Source organism: Ambystoma mexicanum, chromosome 5q, assembly GCF_040938575.1.
Source record: "Ambystoma mexicanum isolate Mex_15411 chromosome 5q, UKY_AmexF1_1, whole genome shotgun sequence".
In the NCBI taxonomy this organism is placed as follows: domain Eukaryota; kingdom Metazoa; phylum Chordata; class Amphibia; order Caudata; family Ambystomatidae; genus Ambystoma; species Ambystoma mexicanum.
The window spans coordinates 186,221,824-186,241,703 of record NC_090933.1 but is presented as its reverse complement, the minus strand read 5'-3'; positions in this window follow the sequence as shown (position 1 = coordinate 186,241,703).

Here is a 19,880-nt window from a genome sequence, read left to right as displayed (position 1 = left end):
AGGGGGATTTCCTGTATATACTGGAGGCTTTTTGCTGTATGTGTGCCTCTTGCCCCTTCAGGGGAGAGTGTTCTTTCTTTTCTTGCCTCCTGGATTACTGTGTGTGTTTGGCCCACCTGACAGTTAGTTATGTGCTTGGGCCGAGCTCTAACCTTGGAACAGCCTCCCTGCCCCCCTGAAACCTGAGGAGAACCATCTCCGGTTCCGGAAGCACCTCAAAACCCTCCTCTTTGCTTCTGCTTTCTCTCCTCCTCTCCCCTGCTGAACTCCTGAATGAAACTGAATCTGCACTGGTCGCCTGGCCACCCTCGGATCTTGAGCCCATGTCCCCTCCCCCACCAGTTGCACACATGCACTGCCTCACTGCAACCCCTGCACTTGTGGACTGCTTCTGTATCCCTACAGTCCACTTCCTGCACTTGACACCTGATGTCTGCACTTACCCTTGCACTTGCCACCAGATGGCCGCACCCTTCATCTATGGTTTCTATTTATTCTATATTTTACTGTTGATCTCATGTATTGCACTGACCCCTCCCCCTTGTCCCCAGCACTTTTTCCCTTTCCCCTGCCCCTGCACTTGCGCAATCTCAATGTCACCTGGCCTAGTAAGATCATTGTCTCTGTCATCCCTCTGTTCCCCCTCCCTTGCCTCGTTGCGCCTTGAAACACTTGTGTATGGGCGCATTATAAATGCCATATCATATCATATAGATCATATCACTGGGGATGGGCCAATGATATCCTGATGTCCTCGGTGTCTGGTATGGGCTTCTCTCCCTCTGGCTGTCCCCTACTAAGGGCTTGTGCACCCTTGCCTTGGGCTTAGGCCTTTCTCCCCACTCGCACACCAGTGCGCACCACTGTTGCTGAGTGGAGTCCCCTTGGTCCCTCCGGATTCCTGGCCTGATCTCTTTGTCCCAATGAGGTCCTTGCTTTCTTCAATGCTCCCCAGTGCTTCTCTTCGAGCGGGCGCTCCTCTTCTCCCATCTCCGCTTGCCCCTATAATGTCTTCCGTTAAGATGGGCTGGAGCAGACGGATCTCCCGAGTTCTTCCTTTGAGACCCCGGTCCCTCCTGGATGTTGTTCCTTTTATGCTCCACTTCCTTTTACAGCTGTGCTGAGGCGTGGGAGAGCAGCAAAGTGGAGATGGCATCTGCGCTTTGCTTTCCTCCCCCGTCTCGGGAGAACATTTGGTTTTACGCCTCCATGAAATTTTTCTAAAGAGGTTACACCAATGGAATACACCTCTGATTAGCACCTGCTAATGAGCAGGCGGATTCCATTGGAATCCATGATTAAACACTGTCAAAGCATATTTGCAGGCAGTGTTTTATTTCTCCCAAAGCAGAGAATAAAAGTGAAGAATAAAGGTCGAATTCGCCCTCATTTAGTCTTGACTCCCACATTCTGCTTTGCGGGTGTTTAGTTTTGCATCAAGGGGGCCAGCAACACAAGTGGAGGTGTTAATGACCTCCTTTGAGCAGACAATTGTGTCCTAAGCCACTGGTCCTCAGTCTTTTACTAAACCAACAATTGGGATTATTTTCATCGAGCCATACCGTCAATTTAATGTATAAGGTTCTGCGTTATGTGATACAGTGATACATCACAGGTCATTTTCCTCAAAGACCCTGGCCTGGGACCCGTCTTGTGTGGCCAGGGAAAGGCAGACGCTTCCTGATCCTGACCCTTGGGGTGGTGTTCTGTGGGAAAATCACATGGAAGGCGACTTAGGGCAGGAGAATTGGGAGAAACCTCTAACCAACTTCCCTAATGATCCCAAAGTTTTAATGGTGTATTGCAAAGTTGGGGCCTTTGACATAAAAAGGAACCAGAACATTGGGGCCTTCAAGTCCCATAGTGCTCTAAGCACTGGGAGGAGGAAGAGGCACAGAAGTACAGAGGTACAGAACTGTAGTGTAGTGAACCACACATGAGTGGGACCTTTGAATATTTAAGGCCCCTTCAGGAGAAGGCCATTAGAGGAAAAAGTAGCCTGCAGCACTGGGAGCAGTAGAGGTAGAGAAACAGAGCTGCCTCTGTGTTTGCAGTGGATTATGGTCCAGAGAGAGGCATAGGAGTTGGAAACCTGAAGTGCAGAGGCCACGCAGTGGGAAGCACTGCTGTGGTGAGCTGTCCCGTGGGAAAGAGAAGCTCTCCTTATCTTGTGCCCTACTCCGGTGGCTGGCGAGCACTGGAGTACGCGAGGCACAAGACAGCTCCCTTTCGGAAAGGCATGTGCTGAAGGAGTGCGACTTGAGCTGTCAGAAGCTCAGGACCTGACAAGAGAAGAAGTTGCAATTGCAGCGGGTCATGTGGACACTCAGTGAGAGACCGGTGGGTTGGCCTTTGTTCGGTGACCCAGAGGTGCTGCGCAGTAGACCGCTGGCCCCTCGCAAGTATTTTGAATACCGAACTAATGAAAGAAAGCAATGTTGGCATGATACTCATATTAAGAGAAAGCGAGAGGAGAAAGTTTACAACTGTCATTGCCAAAGTAAGGAAAGGGCAATATTGAACTAATATACTAACCATCATTGTCAAAATAAAGAAGGGGCAATATTTAAAAAGACTGGAAGCATTCTTGTCAAAGTAAAGAAGGGGCAATATTGCAGAAAGATAATAACCATCATTGCCAAAGTAAACATAAGGTCATATTTGAGCTAACAGCAACCAGCATTGCCTAAGCCAAAGAAGGGCAATTATAACAAAAAAGGGAAACAGTTTTCCTAAACAGAGAAACTTAAATAAGAGACATTACCCACAGTTACATGGTGTGAAAGTAGGAACCCAGCATAACCTGCATTGCATGTAGCATTCAAATAAGTGGCACAAACAGCATCAATGTGTATTATATCCTTATGGAGGAAGTTGTTAATCTCAATGTTGTTGAAAGTCAAAGACCTTTCTAAAGTTTGAAGCAAGCCTCACCAAAGAGTACTTGTAGTAGTGGTACTAGTTTTATTCTGGCAGGTGAGTATTCCAGGAAGGGATTATTAGTGGTAGCCTTGGTAGGTTAGTGGACCAGGAAGAAGATATTGAAGTACTGCATTGTGGTGGAAGGTCAGTGTCAAATCCACTACGGTGTTTATGATGAACTGTGGTACAGCCATTCCGACAGAATATTGTTGTTGATTAAGAATAAATGTGAAAGTAGTTGGTCTTCAAAGAGGAGAAGTTATATTGAAATATTGACTGGAAGTGTGAAGACAAAGACTTTTTGGTTTATCAAGCAAGAGTCTGTGGAAACTTTGGACAACCATTTTGAAGAGTAATAAATCCTGTTTATTAATAAGACCATCCAATTGCCAAATGAAAGGTTTACTGAGTGAAAGAAACATTCTTATTTGGAACTTTGATTTGGAAAATCCTGCAATAATCCCTTGGAAGCGTATCCAACCGTGGTTACAAGGATACATGGTTATAAAGTTTGTTTGAATAGAATTGCTATTTTGTTGCATTTGAACAGCCATATGAAACCTGTACGATTCTGTTGCATACATAAGTGTGAGGGACAGATACCTTTTAAATTGCGAGTGGTTTCCTTAAGTATTAGTTTGGCAGTTAGGGAAATATTGGTTAGGTTAGGGAAAGTGATGCGTTTATCACACCCTTATCATACAATATAATAAAAGGCCAGATGTATGTTTGTCCAAAGCAGTCATATGCAGTAGAGATTGCCCGGTTTGCCTGTTGTCACAGAGGGAGCTGTTCCCTTAGAAATATACAAGGCTAGATGTAATATTAACACTCTGAACATTTCTCTCCTCATGCACTTTGGCCGTGTACACAGGCTTTCACACTAGTTGTTTAATGAAATGACTACTTGTGGAAAAACTCTACTTGTCCGCCTTACATTTCTGACCCCTCGCAGTTAATGGTGCAGCTCATTCTCATCCATTTGCACAGCAGAGAGTAAGAGCGTATCATAAGTTACGATTACGCCTCATCCTTCCTCTCTACCATGCAAATACTCCATTTGCGCCAGTATGCATTTTCATGCTTTGGATTCCCATGGATTCTGCTTGCTTATTACACGAGCAAAAAGCAGGTTGGAGCCATTGTAAATACAGCCAGCCATTCACTCATTTTGCATAGCAGAGTGTAAAAGGGTGGAGTCCAAAGGAGTATGCTACCTTATTACATTGTACGTTGGCACTCGGCTGTGTAAACGTTGAATATTAGGCTTGGGGGACCTTCGTATGTCAAGATGCAAATGTCACAGGTTCCCTCGGCATAATTAATATGTAACTTGCATATTAAAGCAAACCGTTACACTGTAATATATGTGCCACTTTAATAGAAGATCTGTTTCCAAAAGTACGCTTAATAATAATATATAAAGTCAACCCAGAAATGATTTCTGTGGCCAAGGGAGTGTTGCATACATTTGTAATAAATTGCATAATGAAAAAAGGCCATCTGCACCCTTTTTAGACAGAACCAGGCCACAAAATAAAATGAGTACAACAGTTGGCATTCTTTGCATATTGTGCCTTCCTAACTGTATGCATGTATCAAAGTCTACTGGTCTGTTCATGTATTATCTTTGAGGATGTCATATTCTCCACACAATAAAGTGGAAAACAGATCAGTACATGAACATGTCAAAACGTTTCCTGGATATGGAGTGTAGGGTAACTCCCCAGCGATCAGACTAAGAAATTACAACCCAGTAGGGAAAAAGGCTACGTGCACCCCTTTTCGAGAAAGACAAGAGTTTTTATTTTGCATGCAAAAGAAAAATGGAGACAATGGTATTATAAATCCACTGCCACAGAGCTCTCATCATCCGTACAAGACTCAGATTATCAACGCAAAAATCGTCACATATGACGCACTGGATGTACAGTGTTAATCCCCCAGCTGCATTGGTTACCGCCTGTATACATGCTAATAATAACATATAGACCATTTTCCAATTGGTTCCGCTGTCTTCTCTCCCATCTTCACCAACACGTGGTTAGCACCCGTGTCCATCTTGAGACCCTGCAAGGCAATTGGTTTCATTCAACTGACACCACCCTACCTTCAATCCTAATCACATGATATACACCTGGTTATCAGTATGAACTTAGGAGTCAACTTTGAGGTCAGTCTGGTCCCGACAAACAAAGCAGCCCTTTTCTCATCCCAGTCACGTTGGTGTCCCCATCGTGCCCTCCCCACAGTATAGGCATCATTCTTGACTCTCCCTGGCACGAAGCATAGATCATGTTGTTCTCCGCTTTCCCCTTTATCGGGACTCCTACCCACGAGTAAACTTAGTGTCCCACTAATCAATCCAGTTCACCAAGGATTTAAGATCAATTTCCCTTTAGATCGGGTAGTCCAAATAGAATGACTATCATTCGGCAGGGTGCTAGTGTCTTGTTGGTTCATGTTTTGGCACTCCAGGACCTCTGCCTCCTTCCAAAGAATATGACCTTCGTACTAGGCCGCAACCCCTCGCCTGATCAGCTACACACATTCCTGCCTAATTGTTCAAAGGCCCAGCTGGTGTGGGTGCAAGTACATATTTTTTGCCATGCCTGGGAATCAAAATGGAATGGTCAGACAAAGAATGAGGCCTTGTTCTGTGTTTTCACCACGGCCTGTGAGGATCCAGGCCTACGCCTAAATGCAGCACTACTTTATATCGTGATTATCATGGCGATATGTACGTTATGTATCTCACATATTTCTATTATAAGAACTACTGGTTAGTTCCCCCTATGTGATTCCCCGCTCCCGCCAGTTAGTACCACCCGTGAGACACCCTCCCCCCCCCACACCATCCTGCACCTATTCTTCATGTTTCAATATAGTTTTTGCAATCTGAATCATCTGGGAGGGGCTATAATCTGCACATGCATCACAACAGGAGCCAAAGTTAAGGTTCAGGTTAAATGCTATCCATCAGCACATCCTGGATGGCTAGGATCTAGAACAGTACATGACAGCAATATTTGCCGAGCAATTAGGCTGTTCCCCAGTGGTAGCCCAAGTGCTCCACCACCCAACCCTGAGTTTTCTGGTCAAAGAACACTCTCCAAATATTCACCCTCCAGACGAGTAACAAAAAGCCCTGGCGAAGTGCAGGGCTTTCCAGTCAGTCCAACAGGTGGAGTGTGGACTTGAGGCGGTGAGGAATGAAGTAAGGTTATCTGTCTGTGAGATTGTACGCACGGATACATGTGTCTACGTGCATGTGCTAATGTCTGTGAATGCGTGCAGTGTTTAACTTTGTGCAGGCCAGTGCGTGTGTGAAAGACTATGGGCCTCATTACGACCCAGGCGGTAAGGGGTTTACGGCAGCGTAAACAGCGCCGACCCTTACCGCCTGATTCCGAGGTCCCTTAGCGCCATGGAGGATTTAACACATTCCGAGGTTGGCGGGGCGGTAAGTCCCCAATCCCCATTTACCCTTCCTCATTCCCATTTTTGCCCCATAGGGCATAATGGGAGTGGGGAAGGCTTTAATTACGCCACCGTAAATTACGGTGGCGTAATTAACAACAAGGTCCCTTAGCGCCATGGATTTTAACACCTGCTAAAAGCAGGTGTTAAATCCTCCATGGCGCTAAGGGACCTCGGAATCAGGCGGTAAGGGTCGGCGCTGTTTACGCTGCCGTAAACCCCTTACCGCCTGGGTCGTAATGAGGCCCAAGGTGAGAGCTGAACTTAAAGATTCTATTTCTGCTACTGGGTTGAGGTTCGACTAAAATGATTACGTGAGTAAAGTGCAGACTTTAATCAACAGAGTAACAGCACATTGCCACAAACTCATTAGTATCACAGGGTAAATGTATGCAATTCTCAGAAATATATTTGACACGTAAGGCCATCTTCTGATGAACATGCAAGACAAATGTATGATTCCTGATTATTTGTTCACTGTGAAGAATTATAAAGCAGTATTTTAATGTATGACTGTTCTCTTCAGTGATGGAGAAGAGGAACGCTTCATGTTGGGACAGCAACCACGTGTGCCACTTTTAGAGAAACATTTTAGAATGTTTCTGTAGATCAGCAAAAAAATCAGTATCTTCGTATCATTTCCCATTAAAAAACAAATCTCTGAAGTTACTGCTGTACCCAAATTAATTCTGGGAAAATGCAGAAAATGCAAATGACTGTAATAGGACTCACGTAAGGAACTGGGGCACTGCATCCCAACCCATACTTTCCCGAGAGCTCTGCCTGAAGCTACTGCTCTTGCTGAAGAATCCAACCTACCCCCTGGCAAGCAGCAGCATGGTGCCTGAATACAGACCACCCCCACCCCCACCCTTCCCAGACCTATTTACAGCCATCTTAAACCATGCCTCCCTACACCCGTCCTACTTAATTTTGTGCCACACACCCCACCCTACTCCATGCCTGCTACCCTGTCCCCCATGCCTTTCTACCGTCACCCTATCCAATGCTTGCCTACCCCTACCCTACTCATGCCTGCCTACCTGCAGATTACCCCAACTCTTTCTCACCCATCTTTACACATCCCATCCTTCACCATATCTCCCTATCCCCACCATATCATACCCTGCCCCACTGCTACCTCACACTTGCCCATCTACAACCTGCCACATCCTACCCCTATACTGAACCCAAAGCCTGCCTACATCCACCCTACCCCATAATTGCATATCCCAGCCTATCACATGCCTGCAAGAGCACCCTGTGAGCCTATCCCCACCCTACCACCCTGCCCCCAAACCTGCCTTAACTCACCCTACCCAACATCGCCGACCACAACCTATGCCATCCACTCCACACCTTCCTACTCCCACCGCAATATACCCCAAATGACCACACCCTTACTTCATCCAACTCCAGGCCTTCCTACCCACCTACCTACATCCAACCTACCCGACACATATACCACCAGTCTCCCACTGTAGCTTCAACCACCCACCATAGCAGAACCCACATCTTCTTGCAAACTCCCATACACCTGATAGATACCCTGTCCAAACTCACTGCTAAAATCACCATAATTGCTTAAACAACCCCTACATACACACTGATAAAATGGAAAGTTGCATACATGTCTGCAATGTATTGTTTGCAGACACAATGTTAGTGATAACCACAGAAAACACGTCTATACACAATACAGGGAGCTTACACCATGTGTCTGTGTCTAATACTAATGCTATGTGACTGCACGCATTAATTGTCATGCATGTTTGAAATGACTGGCTGTGTTGGACCCATGTATTTGCTGCATTGTTGCCGATAAACATAACATGAAATAAACATCTGCGAACACCAAAACATTTGGCTTTGCAATGCTTGCTTAATTTATGGCAGTCAGGAGTGAGGATTCATGGAAGTCCTGTTTCCCTATGAAAAGCCTGTAATGTCGCTTTGGGCAAACTGGTAGCTATAGCAGCATGTGCATAATACCTTCTGGTACACCTGGCAGCTGAGATAATGCACAGGCTGCGACATCTGTGTGAAACTTGCTTCCTGCACCCTCCCAAGTTAGCTGTCCGTTATAGCACAGAGGCCGATTATAAGTTTTGAGGATCACCCTACCCCTCCCTGACTGGCCGAATAACCCATGAGAGGCCAGGAATCATTAAGCAAAGCTTTTGAGGGGGCACAAGCTGCCTGTTTTCATTCTTCTAGAGGAGGCTCACTCATGAGTGAGCCACAAAAAACGGTTGGGAATAAAGAAGGTGTGCCCTCCTGTAAACAGCTCTGTAGTAACCGCTTTGGACGCTTGTCCAAGGCATTATGTAAATCCTGCTTCTTGGTAACTCACACTGTGAGTCCTGATGCAGATTATTAGTATGCTGTATGACTGGGTCTTGCAGGGACCTGGTACCCTCCCCTACACATGTTTCATGGAGGCACACGTGCACCCACAGCTGCATTTGTGTGTCTGTGCCCCACCAATAGCATCATTTTAAAAGTAGCACTGGTGAGTAAAGCTTTGAGTATAATCATCCTTATTTAGAGTCTGAGATTTCTGTGAATACTCAAAAAGAACCTGTCACACACAGCACTATTCTTAATTCCTGTATGAACTGTAATGTATTATGTGACTGAATGTAATGCATTGACATGATTCTTATCACCTCTACTTCACTGAGCCTTTCCTCAACCCCAAGGGGAGTGTGCTAGACCGCCGCCCCCAAAAAGGGGTTGTAGTAGGACTATAGGTAGAGAAAAGCATATACCTGTCACGGTGCATCAAAACAGAGTAGGCAAGAAACCCCTACAGTGGGTTAGCGACCCTCACTCATCCACACATGACTTATTTACTAATGTCATGTAATTTATTTAGGGCCTACAATTAAACCTTCTACTAACCCATTCCTCATGAAAGACATGCACCATATACAGTAAGACAATAAAGACGTCCCACACTTAATATACACGCACAAATGCTTCTAACTTGATTCTCAATAATGAACACTCACACTCTCCTGCAAAGTATTAAGAGAAATAGGTAATAAAAGGCATTGCCACTATTATTGTAACTACACATAACACACTCAATATGCAAAAGGTTACCAATGAAAATACATCTATCATTTTCTTAGCTTCTATGTCTACTCAAGATGAGTCAACCATCTCAAAAAACCTAATAGCTACTTAAAAGCAATTGTATGCTTATCAATTCTCACTAAATAGCCGCATGAAATTAGCTGCATTCTCAATATCTCTTCTCTTTCCCAATGTGATGTTAAAAATTGGTAAAATTAACTCTCATACCCACAACAGTCCTCTGCTAGCAGTGGTAAGAGAGCTGAGGGCTGGATGCCTAGAGCCTGGAGGAAGGTGTGTTGTCTGTACAATCCTGAAAAGTACAAAAATACCAAATCCAATTGTAAAACCCACCTATCAAAACCATCCTGGTCTCTTAACAAAAAGAAGCAAAAAGGAAATCATGCTTTAAAAAGATTTAGTCTCTCTCAACTATGTGTGGGGTGTGGGTTCACGCCTCTAACACAGACACCTGGGGGATAACCATAGAAAGAACTGCAGACATGGTGGCTCATGAAAATAACATCAATTCAAAATGGGCCTTAGGTACACATAGATACCCGGGACAGAAAGCTCTGAAAAATTCACATATTTTATTCTTGTAATATCATCATAATAATCATAAAAAACATTATTCTCACTTGGTTAAACATATGTACCTAGAAACAATTCATCATGTGGAGACAAAATATATAGCATATACTGCAAATTGTAAAGTGCAAAAATAGAGCAATTCAAACTCCACCGGGATAAGTCAAAAACATTAGTACTAAATAGACCCTTCTCCACCTTGTATACACCATAAAGTGCTAAAAATAGTCTCTAAATATCTACATTAATTTATCATGTAGATAAAATGTATTTCATTTTTTGGTATACAACAATTTGACACAAAAAGACATACAACACAGTCATCTGTCGACTGAAGGAAGTCACAACAAAAGACCTTCCTTTCTCCAAGTTTCGACCAACCGGCATCCAGATCTACAATAGCACTGTTGCCAGCCTTCCTCAGGACTGGACTGTTGTTGACCAATAAAAATGAAATCTTCAAAAACCACCACCAAATATGGTTTTGATATAACATAAACACGTTAAAACAGAACTCCATGTCCACACCTCATCCATATCCATCAATAGCTCCTATAAATTAATTAGTGAGCAAACATCATACCATTTGCTCATGTGTGGGGGCCCAATCGGGTCGCTCTCCACCCTCTGTTGGGATATCTGCAGCTTATTAATTCTACAAATGCACCAAGCAGAAGCAAGTTAATCAAAATCAACCTCCTGACCTGTTGCTAACAATGGCATACATCAAAGTCTGATGCATATAGGGCAATCGCATACCTCTTATGTGTGTCCAATGGGCTATTTCAAATAGTGCCCCTCTTTTTACTCCATGCAACAGGGAACTGTCAGATTCAAGATTTTAAATGAACCCATCGGGCTGACTACAAGACCAAAGAAACTGCAATGGAGTGAATTCGAACAGCGTGTACTGCAAAGATCGTGGAAAGGACCAGTCAGTCAAATTACCTTTCAAATATATCTTGGTTTACAATTAGAAAAGTAGCTTCGTTCACAACTGGTGACCACATATATTTGTTTCCGTAGTAGTGTAGCCGCAGCATTGCCTCAATTCTAAACAAACTGCATAATTGTATAACGCGGCACATCTATCATTCTGTCACAAGGGTTTTTTTTAAAAAAACACAAAACAAGCAAAAGCGCTCCATTCGCACTACTGAGAAATGCCTAAACACCGTCTGTGCAGTACAACCCATGTCTCCCACTTAGTCCTCGAACAAGAGAGGTGCCGCACACCGTTTGGTAATTTACCGGCTTGGCGTCTGTAAACTAAGCCATCTTGCATCGCCTTCGAATTGCGAGGGTTCGGAACATACTTCTTCCTCTATTTCTAAGGAGTACTTACACCAAATTCAAAGACAAAGAAATGGGACTAGCCAAGTGTACTGGAATACGAATTAAACATGCATTATCTATAGTGGACCTTGCCAACAGAATATATATAAATATATAGATCGCTCACTGCTTTGCCTGCATATCTAAATATCTACATTCAAATCAAGAACAGAGAAGCACAAAAAAGCACATATGTTGAAGTACTTAATAAAAGTATATCTTTTGGAAATTGTTTGAGTATCAGGAGAAACCTTATTTCTAAACCAGGGAGTCAAACGATCCACGGTGTATTGGATACAGTTCACTCCCCTCTGTATATCTATCAAACAGTTGTCAAAGCCACAGAATGGTGAAAAAACACGCATTGTTAGGCTGACAAACCACGATAAAACACAAGGGTCCTCTGCTCTATGCATTAGTGTTAAACTGTAATGTAATTGTACAGCCCGAATGTCACGTTATGTATGTTGGGCGTAAGCAAATTGCATCATGCAACGAACACCGCAAACCACGAAGCCTAAATGTGGCCAGTGGGAATCCATTTTGTAATTGTCCGTCATTGGGCCTCATTCCGGGTTTGGAGCTAACCATGGAGTAATTAGCTACATGGTTGCCTCCGAAACCGTCCCAAATCCGGCATGGTGAATGGAGTAATTACCGGTCCATTCCAAGGTTGGAGGGACCGGTAATTCCCCATTCACCTTTTGCCCTTCCCCATTCCCATTTCTGCCCCATAGGGCTCAATGGGAATGGGGAAGGAGGTAAGTACGGTACCATAATTACCTCCGAGGTACCTTTGCGGGTCCCGTACTTTACTCCTGCTAAAAGCAGGAGGTAAGGAAGGACCCGCAAAGGGAACTCGGAATACGGAGGTAAGGGATTACCGGCATCGGCACCCTTACCGGTGCCGGTAATGCCTTACCTCCAACCTCGTAATGACCCCCATTTTCTTTTTTTTCTTATAACGCTTTGCAAACTATATTCTGTGCTTCAGACTCACACATGAGTCCATAGCTTGAACTCTGAATCCTGTTTATACAGGAATGTAAAACCCTGCAGAAATACATTGTTTTATTATTCGGTAAAGCCTTGAAGCTGTACAAGAGCTGCGGCTAATCAGAGACCCAGGTGCCGGCTTGTCTTGCAAGCGCTGTCATAGAAGGCAGTTAACTGAGAATTATATGCAACTAGCGGTGCTCCTTCACGAAGGATGGTATTTCTCTGCTTCAGAACTGTCTGACCCTTAGACCATGAGCGCAGCAACTAGATAACATTGCTGGAATGTCTCTCTGCTAGAACATGATATCCTTCCTTGTGCCAGTGCCCCGCGTTCCCCAAAACAGTAAGTTGTCTCTGCAAACCTTGGCTAGAAATACCGAATGTTTAGACTGAATGAAGTTACGTGCCTAACTGTCAATTACTGAACGCTAGCTTGTACTTCATGTATATGGCTGGTCTGAATAAGGATGTTCAATGATTATGTATTATGTATATATATTACTACTTCATCGACGGCTCGCTCTCTCTCCTCTCACAGTGTTTGTGAGCACAAGTCTTGAGGTGTTGAGACCCGATCGGCTGATCGAGATACTCTGAATAAAACCAGACTTGTTTGGGAAATGAACCTCATGACTGGCGTGTCATTTAGTATATGGTTATGGTTCCTTTATTCCATATATGGTCTAACAATAGTGCTGCAGTTCAAGGTCAAAATATCCACCCTGAAAAAAGTCAATATAATACATAACTACGGACGCCATGGTCACTCCAGTGAGGATGAACACATGGAGAGTTGTGCAACAGAGCTATATCAAGTGGCTCCCTCCATTCTTCTTGATTGTTCAAACCATGCACATGGCTCATTGTTTGATTCATCCACTATTATTCTCTTTGGGATAGTTTAATGGCTGTATTACGATAATCAGTGCCACCACCCTTTTCTACTGCTCACCATTTCAGGTCTTCTGGACCATGTTGTTCAGCCAGAAAGTGTACTAATAGGGGTAAAGCAATGCTGTATGTCCTGATCTTAAACTTGTGTTCTGTAATTCTTACTTTCATTGGTCTTCATATAGGTTCTATAGGTTTCTATAGGTTTTCCCTATACATCTCCTAGTACAAGGGCACATAATGGCGTACATAATATTAGAGCCATTGCAAGACGTTTGGCTGCACAGTTTCCACCTTTTTCCATTTAATTTAAGGGAACTACAAGCAGACGTTAAACCATAAATATTGCAACCACCACAGGGCGAGTGTCCCACTACCAGTGCCATCCCCCACATAGACGTCAGGGTCCTTTCTATGGGTTTTGTAGCCCTGTCTGATCTTGATAGCCAATCTTTCAGATTCCTTTCTTTTTTTAAAGCAAAGATGGGGCGCAATAAATTAGGGTTCTTAATTTGCAAAAGCGGGCAATGTTTGACAATTGACTTCTTAATTTCTTTATGACATGTATTAAAAGTCCTTGCACAAACTAGCCGATTAGTCTTCTTTTCCCTACAGTTCTTATTCAAAAAGTTGGATGTAAATTGATTTTTGGCTCTTTTCTATGATTGTCTTAGCAATCTGAGAGGGTAACCTCTTTTCGAGAGACGTTCTGTGATCAAATCTGATTGCACTGCAAAATCTTGTAATTGCGTGCAATTTCTCCTTGATCTCAAAAATTGACCATACGGGATATTCTCCCTAAGTGCCTCCGCATGAAAGCTATTGTAGCGCAATATGGTATTTCTATCTGTTTCTTTCCAAAATAAGTCTACTATAAGTACACCATTTTCCTCCTTGATAAGTAAATCCAGGAAGGATATTTCACTGCTACTGAAATGCATGGTAAACTTCAAATTTGAATTTTGTTCATTGATCGAATTGAGGAAAAGGATATGGTAACCCTCTTTTTTTCATCCCAGATGATGATAACATCATCTGTGTAGCGTTTATATAATTTTCACGCTTCTTTAAAGGGATTGGTGTAGGCTAAAATACAAGTTGTTCAAAGTGCCACATAAATAGCGCCGCAAAATTGGTAGCAAATGCTGCCCCCATAGCCGTTCCCTTAATCTGCATGAAATATGAGGTTTTAAAGCAGAAATAGTTCTTAATGAGGGCAACATCTAAAAGGTCAACCAAGAATTTTCTGGGAACCTTAGGAAAACCTTCCCATTTGTTGAGGAAGTCTTTCATGATACTCATGGACCCCCTATGAGGGATATTTTAGTACAAAGATTTTACATCTAAGCTGATAAGAACCTCTGTATCCTTGTCAAAAGCTAAACCCTCTATTTTATTACTCACATCCGTGGTATCTGCCAAATAGGTATCAGATTAAGCTGCCAAGGGTTTCAAAAAATAATCCACAAATTGTCCAATAGGTTCTAAGATAGAACCAAATAGGGAAACTATGGGTCTACCCGGAGGATGTTGGGAATCTTTGTGAATCTTTGGAAGGATGTAAAATAGCGGAATCCTAACCTCAACAGCATTTAGAAAATCAAGTTATTTTTTGTTTAAGCAAACAGCATCCAAACCTGTAGCAGAAAAAGGGGCAATTTCTTTTTTTATCATTTCAGGAGGATCGCCTCTCAAATGACAATAGAATTCATTACTGTTCAATTGTATTAACACCTCAGTATCATATTTAGTAGTATCTATACTAATATTCCTCCACCTTTGTCTGCCTTTTTGATTTGAATAGATTCAACATTTCATAATTTAAGTAAATGATCCCATTCAGCTTTACTAAAGTTGAAACTGGAATTCTGTCTTCCATCCATTTTATCATAGATCATGTTAAAGTCTTTGAGGACAGCTCTTTCAAATGTCACTGTTTCTCTAGAGACTGTGGAGAGAGAAGGCATAAATGAGGATTTAGATCTAAAAGGGGTATTGCTTTCTGTGTCTGGTGTCATCATCATCTCCCAGGCCCAAAAAAAATCTTTGAATCTTACTTTTCTGAGAAATTCCAGGAGTTCGATTTAAATATCAATTTTTTTGGGATTTCGCATGGGGATAAAAGAAAAACCTTTTTGTAGAACTTTAAGATCCTCATTTGAAAGTACTCTATCAGAGATATTATAAACTGCTCTAGGTGCTTCTAACGTCTGTACGCCCTACTGCGTGTCTCGTAAACATTTGGTATTGACAGAGCCCCTTTGTATGGGGGGAAATGGAGATCATGAGGCTGATAAGCCTGAGGTGGATAGACCAGAGGGTAACTTAAGAGTTGATAATTCTGTTGAAAATGGTCCCCTCTCCGTCTAACACAACCATTATTTCTACCCCACTTCTGGCGATAGGAACCACTCCGTTTGAAATTATTTACCTGATTGTGTTCTCTGGTTACTCAGGTCATTCCAATATTGTGGACAAGTGTAGTCAGAACTGAGATATGGATATACCACATCTCTAGCAAAGTTCTGATTGTCCTTTCTTAATTTATCAATTCTTTTGTTGTTAGTAATTTTGATATATTTTTTAACCTGTTTCTCTATCATTTCTAGTTTGTCTTTGGCATTTTGAATAGTGGGCTCAATGGAAAAGCCCACTTCTGCTTTTTCCAGTTCCTCACTAGTTTTCTCGCTCATCCTTTGAGCAGTGTTAATTGTCAGTAACATCCAGTGTCTGCTACATTTAGTAGCAACTCCTGCAAAACCTACTTTATATTCTTCATCATCTATGAACAGGCAAGGTTCATTATGAACCTGTATGCCCACCAGTATGTTTTTTTTTTAGATATTCAGTTAGCAAATGCCCATGCATTTGAGTTGTGAATGTATTTTTGCTTAATTTAAGAATGGAATTGCTGGTGTTACTCACTGATCCACCTGGTTCTAAACCGTTAGGAAGATTGTCAAAAAATGATGGAACATTAACAACTTCCGCTAGTTGTTAATCGCTGAAAGAAACAACGTCTAATCCTGCCATTTTCAAAATAGCACCCCACAAGAGGATAGAAAATGTGAAAATGCCCTGACAACAAATGTAGCCACAAGAACATTCATAAATGACCCACTAAGCAATATGCTGCAAGTACATTCTGAGCTATGTGTGGGTTCACCCCTCTAACGCAGACACCTGGGGACTAGTTATAGAAAGAACTGCAGACATGGTGTCTCACGAAAATAACATCAATTCAAAACGGGCCTTAGGTAGACATGGACACTCGGGACAGAAAGTTCTGAAAAACTCACATATTTGATTCTTGTAATAACATCATAATAATCATAAAAAACATTATTCTCACTTGGTTAAACATAAAAACATGTACATAGAAAAGATCCATCATGTGGAGACAAAATATACAGCATATACTGTAAATTGTAAAGTGCCAAAATAGAGTAATTCAAATTCCACAGGAGATAAGTCAAAAACATTAGTACGAAAGAGACCCTTCTCCACCTTGTATACACCATAAAGTGCTAAAAGTAGTGTCTAAATACCTACAGTACTTTATCATGTCGATAAAATGTATTTCATTATTTGGTATACAACAATCTGACACAAAAAGACATACAACACAGTCATCTGTCGACTGAATGAAGTCACAACATCAAGTCACAAAATAGCAGGATTTAGTGTCAAATGGAATTGACCATGACCAAACATAAGCCAAATCTAAATAAAATAGTTCCATGGGTAGTGAGCTGATTGCCATTGGCTTCCATATGCAGCTCAATCAAAAATGGTAGGTTTCTTAAAAAGCAAAAATATAAGCTTTCTGAGTCTCTGGAACCCAAAAAGATTACCTACTACTCTATCCGGAGCCCATAATGAAGAGAGTACTTCCAGACTGCTTCTGGTCCTCAAGCACTGCTCTCCAGTATGCCAGCGTTTCTCTAGGACTTGTGAACATCACTGCCTTCCCCCTCATCAGGGGCGGCTTGGGAACTAAAAGAGGACCTGGAAATAATTACTGGGGACCAAAAGAGGCCCTGGAAATAAAGTTCAAAGTGGCCCCATATGACACATTTTCAGCAAGTCCAATGCTTTTCCTATGAGAAAATTTGGAAATGCGACACAAAAGAGGCCCAGGGTGCAGAGGCCCACCAGGAAATCTCCAGAGTTCTCTATAGGCCAGTCCACCCCTGCCCCTCATAGAAACTGACCATTTATAGCTTTCAGCACAATGGTTTACCAGAAGACAGAGGCTTTTTTTCAAAAATCTCCAGCAGTTTTTTCTACATTCACCAGAGGATTTTATTTTATCTCAAACAGCTGCAGGATTATTTATCTACAAGCCCACCAGTCAACAATTTCCCCCACATCTGACCTTGTCCCGAAGCCTTGTAGTCTTTTAGGACTTAGTTACTGTTTACTAAAACATTGGGTACTATTTACATAAACAAAAGAACTATTGGAACACACCCTAGACCATTGGACTTGAGCCCAATAGCTATGCCAAAACAAGTGATTAGCCTGGCTTGGAGCCTATGCTTGCACAGTAAATGGTAAAATCTTTTCATACTTGTTGATATGTGCTCAATGCATAAATACATTTCAATGCATTTTACTACTTGCATGCTAGCGTGCAAAATTACTATGCAGCTTGAGATGATGCTCAATCCCATGCATGGCTAGAGTATGCAACACCACCCCATGAGTAATAGAACAAGCCATGGAAGATGTCTAGGAATCATCGAGGGAGTAAAAGAGACAAAAGAACAAATTATTCTATATTTGATCAGTCGGTGAACTGCACTTATTCCTAGAAATAAAACCTTATTAAAACTAAAATGCATTTATTGTTTAGAAGAGATAGCTTTAGCAGATGTGGGACTGTAGACCACTTCTAGTTGATGATACAAGCCTACTCACTGTCATAGTCATGGCAAAACCAATAAAGAATTGTCCTAAATGTGGATAGAGATGGGTAGATCTCCATCGTAGAAATTGTTCTGAACAGTTCTCATTTGTAAATCCGGTTAGAGCTGGTGTGCATAGAACATAACCTCTGGTATCCACCACAACAAAATAAAGATGATCAGGATGAATCCAGTTTGGAGTATATAGATACTAGGAGAAATCCTTGTGACCGTTTTCCCAATGAAGACCAATATGCTTGTCACTGGATTGATGGAAAAGACTGCATGCATCAGAAAGTCCGTAATGGATCCCAGTGTGGAACTGCCATTTGTTGGGGAGGAGCTTTCCATTAGGGTTTGAACCCCTTTCAGACAATCTGGGGATTTTATAGTGGCAGTTTGGTCAAGTGCATTGCTCAGTTTGATGCTTCCACAGAGGTCTCTGTGGTGCTGATGATGGTAATCTTCATGTTCATGAGGTATGGTAGCTTCAACGATAACTGCAGGAACTGATGAGGCTTCAACTTCACTTAGGGCCAATTGAATAACACAAGTTCAGTCTGCACTGGTGGATGAAGGATGATGTCACAACATTTTACCATCTCTGAGACAGTGATCAGGCTGGCACCTCCCACAGGCACACCACAGCATGACGAGTTGAACTGCACAATCTAGGAACCATTAAGTAATAACAGGGCTTTGCTGCTGAAAGATTCCCTTCGGATCGCATTCAATGTACTCTGACGAGTCAGAAGGAGTATGGAGGCACTCTGAAGACATTTCCATGAATGGTTTATTAAATAATATGAAGGCCTATTTATCACTATAACTATGGGGATTTTACTACCTTTATATTTAACTGAGGTGCTTGTCAATTGTCTGGAAATGTTCAAATCAAAAGAAAGTCCGCTGTCCAAAAACTAACCCTATCTGACCCGACCACTATTCAAAACAAACTAAGGACAGGAGAATGACTCCCTTCTCCTGGCAAAGCAGGGCTATGGTTTGCTTTAGAGTTCTTTTAATCTCTTATTTTCAAATAGTCTCTAGTCACCTTCTGTACCAGGGCTTCCAATTCTTGGATAAGGTCTGTGGTTCTTCCCTTATTTTGTGGGATTATTTTCCTGGGACTCTTTCGTGACGATTGTTTGTGCCTGACATCCACATAGTTTTGTTGTGTATGACCTTGTGTGATATCTTCTCTTGGTTAGGATGTCCCTTCTTGATAATTACTGCTCCCCTTTAAGGTATTAGTTTGTCCTTGTTATTTGGTATTTGATTCACTTCCTTTGTGATTACTGCATAGTATTCTCTCTCTAACCAACTCCAACTATAGCTTCTGGGACACTAGGGGTTCTTCTTCCCTTTCTCGGTATCTGTTAGTTGCATTGGAGTGAACCTATTTTCTGGGCTTCTCCTAACCTTCTTTCTCGCCTCTGTTTTTTTTTTATTCCCTAGAGTTATGTTTACGTTTACGTCCCTTTCACTGTGACGAGTTACCTTCATCTCATATGGTTCTCTCCTTAATAGGCACCCCTTTGTATCTCTTGAATATTGAGATATTCTTCCCCTTTTCCCTGGTGGTCTTCTCAGTTTATTAATACTCTTTCTCAGATGTATATATGATGTTTCCTTGTATATTGTCACAGTTCAGATTTGTCAACTTTGTAA